Consider the following 6,000-nt stretch of genomic DNA (forward strand, 5'->3'; position numbering starts at 1 on the left):
AAGTTGGTTAGGGTTAAGGTTAGGGTTAGTTGGTTAAGGTTAGGGTTAGTTGGTTAAGAAGGTTAGGGTTAGGCAGGGGTGCAGACAGTGCTGGGCATACGCGGTCAAACAACGTTTGGGCTTCGTCACTGAGGCCGAAGTGCGCGCATCCTATTATTATGCAAAGCTGTGGTAAGTGCCGGCGCGATGACACAAAAATGACTCGTCGCCGGCACTTATCACCTAGACCATAGGTGTCAAACTCACGGCCCGCGGGCCAAATAAATCCGGCCCGCCACGTCATTTGATGTGGCCCCCAAGAGCTAAAAAAAAAAAAAAAAAAAAAACGTTTTTTTTTTAATATTGGGTTAAAAAATAGCAGTGTTAAAATAATTGTGGGTTAATGCGTTAATAAAGCTTTAACTTTGACAGCCTTAGTTATTACACATTCTTACACATACATGTATGTTGAACATCTGAGGTAACAAAGGAGAAAAGCCAAAAGCACTTACTCCTCAGACATTCTTTGACAATTTTACAGCCCAAAATACAAAAAAGATCCAGGCGGAATAGGTAACAAAGGGTTGAAGAAATATTGTCTGAACTGTCAGATGCAAACTGGCTGTGTGACATAACCGAGCATCTCGCTCAATTGAATAAGAAGCTGTAGGGACGCAAACAAGTCCCACCCAAAACTTGACCAATATAGTTGTGAACTGAGACAACCCTTATTTTGTTATTTTTGAGTACAGTTACAGTTGTGTGTTCATGCAGACACATAATAGCAATTTCATTACGAATTGAAAATGGGGGACCCTGATGTAAACAAGTCGAAAGTCTTTCTCTGGTCTGCATCCCCTTAACAATTGTGTGTATTGAGCTGTACTGTACTGTACCCATTCTGCAATCTGTTAATTAAAGTTAATTAAACTATCTTCCATTAGTTGGATGTATGGCCTCTGCAAGGTTGTGTGCAGCCATTTGTTTTTGTAACATCTGCTACATCTGTCCCACGTGTTCTTTGCAGCTCACAGTTGTTAGTTCTGCCCCTCTTGACTGTGACAAAAAGGTTTTGAACAAACTTAATGTCATAGCTTGTATTTGATGATATTCTTCTTTGTTATTTACTTGAATGGTTTGATCATTGATTGGTGGAGTAATATGGGGTTCTGATAAACTAAAATTATTTGTTAAAATAACATAAGCGAACATATATTTTTACATTTATGCAAATGAATATGCAATATGTATAACTTGAATAAGTAATAAATACAGAAACACCATGTTTAACAATATGTAAATGTGTAGCTACATTTATTTTACATTACATTAACATTTATACGGTCTTTGGCCCTTTGAGGGCAACCATAATGCTGATGTGGCCCTCTGTGAAAATGAGTTTGACACCCCTGACCTAGACTTTCCATAATAATAGGATACCGACAACCAAATACAAGCCCTGTAGGTGGGGGGTTGCTTGATCTCTCGACTGAAAGGATGAGACAAGGTGTATCATCTGTTCTGTGCGCAACCGAGGGAACATGTATGCGCGTGCGCGCGGGCGTTTGGCCTTCGCCCATATTACGACTGCACCCCTGGGGTTAGGGTAACAGCCTGCTGGCCGATTGTTAGGAGTAACGCGATTGGCGCTGAAAAAAACGTCAGTGGCCAATCAGATCGTGCAAACCGAACGCGGAAGTGAAACTCCGTTGGGAAAAATATACGCGTGAATACCAAACCAAGCCGCATTTCTCGGAGACGCTCTCTGATTGGCCGACACCTGTTTCTACACTGGTTAAGCTTAGGCTAACCTCGTTCCCAACTTTATCTCGAGAGATAAAGCCTGGTAAAGCACTACGGCCGAAAGTGGGAATCAGGTAGGAAGTCCCGCCCCTGAAATCACAACACGGTGCTCATGAAAATGTATCCCCCCCAGAAACAACCTCGTTATCGCCTCCCTCGACAGGCTGACAGTTGACAGACCTTTTGATTGATTGATTGAAAAGTTTATTAACAGATTGCAGAATGGGTACAGTACAGTACAGCTCAATACATACAATTGTTAAGAGGATGCAGACCTGAGAAAGACTTTCGTCTTGTTTCCATCAGGGTCCCCCATTTTCAATTCATCATATGACACACACGACATACAGATAGACAGTACTGCTACATCTATACATTTATGACATACCAGATTTTCAAATACAGTACTGTTTGTGATTCTAAAAAAATCCAGAAAAAGAGTGTATATACATTTGACATAGAAACTGTGCATTGGGGGAGGTTGGGTAGGTGGGGTGGGGCTGTACATTGGAGGTGGGGGGGGGGACACACACTGTACATTGGAATACTGACATACATTTGACATAGAAACTGTACATTGGAGGAGGTTGGGTAGGTGGGGTGGGGTTGGGTGGGGCTGTACATTGGAATACTGACAAAGCCATGCTTGGTCTTTATTGTACAACTGGGTTAGGACATTTGTAGGGGCCAGTTTTGAATTGCAGTCTCCCGTAGGTGTTCTTTGAGAGTGTTTTTGAAGGTGGGTAGTGATTCACATTCCTTTACAGCTTTGGGTAGGGCGTTCCACATTGTTGTGGCATAATTGCGAAACGTGTTTAGTCCCTTGTTTGAGCCGAATCTGGGTTTTACATGATTTGTGGAGCTCCCTCTGGTGTTGTGATCGTGGTATTCACTGACCTTTGGGAAGTATTTTGACATGTACATGGGTACCTTGGTCGTGTAGTGTATCTTGTAGACCAGGCCCATTGCAAGTTGCTGTACTCAGTCGTCTACTCTAAGCCATCCTAGGTTGGCAAAGTGTGCAGGGGTGAGGTGGGTTCTAGGAGTCAGGTCAAGCAGTAGTCTGACTAGTTTGTTTTGAGATGTTTGTAATTTGGTTTTTAGTGCCTTTGAGGTGCTTTGGTACCATGAGGTGCAAGCATAGTCGTAGTACCCTTGAATGAGTGCTCCTGCCAGAGTCTTCAGGGTATTCTTGTTTACCAGGGAGGAGATCCGGTACAAGAATCGAGTTCGTTGATTGACTTTTTTTATTACATTGGATGCCATTTTGTCACAGGAAAGATTAGCCTCTAGGATGGAACCCAGGTAGGTAATTTCATCTTTCCTTGTGACAATATTGTCACCCACTGTAACTGAGAAGCCGTCGGTTTTGCTGAGTTTGTTATTTGAACTGAAGAGAATGGACTCTGTTTTGCCCATGTGTAATGATAGTTTGTTGTCGGCGAGCCATATGCAGATTTTGCCTAGTTCAGAGCTGAGGGTTTTTTCAACCTGTAACTTGTTCTTGTCAGAGACCAGCAGGGCTGAGTCGTCCGCAAACAGGAACAAGTTGCAGTCACAAGCTGACGACATGTCATTTGCATAAATTAGGAACAGTAGTGGTCCTAGTATGCTTCCTTGTGGAACACCACAGTTCACTGTGAGGGGGGGGGATAGGGTACCGTTTACCTCCACCATCTGTTCTCTCCCCTCCAGGTAGGATTGTATCCAGCTCACTGATAAACTATCAAAACCAATTGCTTTTAGCTTGTCAATCAGAATGGAGTGATTGACAGTGTCGAAGGCCTTTTGTAGGTCTAGCATGACCATGCCGCAGTATTTGCCCGCGTCCACCTCTTGTTTGATGTGGTCGTTCAAATAGAGAAGGCATGTGTCATTGGAGTGGGATGTTCTGAAGCCAGATTGGAATTCGTAGATTAGATTTTTATCCGTAAGGTACTTTTCGACCTGTTCATATACTATTTTTTCCATGACTTTCGAGATGGATGTAAGGATAGAAACAGGGCGGTAGTTGCCTGGGTCTAATTTGCTGCCCTTTTTGTGCAGGGGTGTTACTCTCGCTATTTTGAAGTCCTTGGGGACGTGTCCCTGTTTTATGGAGAGGTTTATTATGTGTGTGATGACTGGGGTGATGGCGGCTGCTGAGTCTCTGAGGAATTTGGAGGGGATGTTGTCATGGCCAGTGGCCTTGTTCGGTTGGAGGGCGCTCAGTTTATTGAGTACCTCATCTGTAGTTACCATTTCCAGTTTGAAATCGTCTTTGTGGACGCCTAGGTTCTTGTAGTATGCTACTATGTGTTCTACCCCATACTGCCCTGAGTGGGAGGGTAGTTTGTTTACCAGTGTTGTGGCTATGTTTGTGAAGAAAGTGTTTAAGTAATTGGCTACATCCAGTTTGTCTGTGATGAGCGTGTTGTCCGTCTTTATGTTTATGTTTGAGAACCTGGTTTTAAGTTTTTTACTGCAGCCTAGTTGATTATTGAGTAATTTCCAAAGTTCACATGGTTTATTTTTGTTTTCCTCAGTTTTGTCATTTTTTGCAGTTTTTATCATGGAGTTTACGTCCTGCTTGTTGTTTGTTTAGCTGGGGACTATAAATGGATCAGGGGGTGCCCGGAAACCGGAAAGCCTGTAGCTGGTATTTCTGTATTTCCGATTCACATTTTAGGAGGCATAGCTTTACCAGCCTAAGCTTAGGCACTCTTTCAAAGTTGGTTAAGGTTAGAGTTTGTCTTAGAGCATGGCGATAGAACGCCAGGTAGTTTGCAGGCTGTTTGGCGTGGAAATGGGCAAAGACACAGCTCGTCACGGATTGGGCAAACGCGTCAGTGGCCAATCAGAGAGCGTCAGTCAGTGCCAATCAGAGAAATGCGGCTTGGTTTGGTATACACGCAAAATATACACGCGGCCAGTCTCCCAGTTGTTCAAAATGAATGAATGAAAACTTTATTTAACAGATTGCAGAATGGGTACAATACAGTACGGTTCAATACACACAATTGTTAAGGGGATGCAGACCAGAGAAAGACGTTTGTCTTTGACTTTCAACATACATGACATTTATGGCATAGGGACATACAGGTATTTAGTACTGTTACATTTGTGATATATACAATATGCAAATATACAGTACTGTTACCCATAGATCCTGACAGAGTATGATGGGGAGGGGACTGTATTAGGAGGGGGTGGGTGGGTGGGAGAGAAATATACATACGGTGGGGAGAGAATACATGCGGTGGGGAGGAGACTGTCTATTAGGAGGGGGTGGGGGGGGTTGGACATTTACGGTGGCCAGTTTCGAATTGCAGCCTCCCGTAGCCGTAGGTGCTCTTAAAGAGGGGCTTTGAATGTGGGTAGGGATTCACATTCCTTTACAGCTTTGGGTAGGGCGTTCCACATTGATGTGGCATAATTGCGAAACGTGTTTAGTCCCTTGTTTGAGCCGAATCTGAGTCGTCCGCGAACAAGAACAAGTTGCAGTCACAAGCTGACGACATGTCATTTGCATAAATTAGGAACAGTAGCTTGATGCTGGCAAATGGACCAAAGGAGATCCCAGAATGATGCAATGAACATTATTGAGAGGTTTGTCATACTTCTTTTTGACAGAACCAGCACCTGCACCAAGGTGGACTATAATAGGCAAGAAGGAAACTCTTTCCATGTAAAAGCTTGGCACAGCAAATCCCGCCTACCTGAGCTGCTCTGGTGGAGCACGTCAAGAGAGCAGTCTACCAGGGTGGTCACATTTGGGGGAAGACACTGCTTCCAGACCCTGTGCTGCTTGGGGTGGGTGAAGACAGAAGAAATGTATGAGCCCCACTGGAAGACATTACCACAAGCATCACAATCCTGCCACGAGCTGATGTGGCTGCAAGAGTGGTTGCAAAAAGGGCTGCAGGTGCAAGAAGGCTGCACTTCAGTGCACAGACCTCTGCTTCTGTGATGAAGAATGTGCCAGTTGAACCCTGTAATCGCTCATCGCTAGTTTAATCGGGTAATATCCCTATCACCATTTTGTGTATGTGGGGGCGTATTAATAAAACATGTTCTTCACTTCACATAAATACTATTTGTGGTGTTAACAACATGGAAACAATTACAAACCATGGTCACCAGAATGCCAATCTGCAATGCCCCAATATCCATATTTGTTCTAAATATATTAAGCTAAATATGTACCAAATTTGGTGCTTTTATCACAAATTGAACAAT

Source organism: Notolepis coatsorum, assembly GCF_963971535.1.
Source record: "Notolepis coatsorum genome assembly, chromosome: 4".
In the NCBI taxonomy this organism is placed as follows: domain Eukaryota; kingdom Metazoa; phylum Chordata; class Actinopteri; order Aulopiformes; family Paralepididae; genus Notolepis; species Notolepis coatsorum.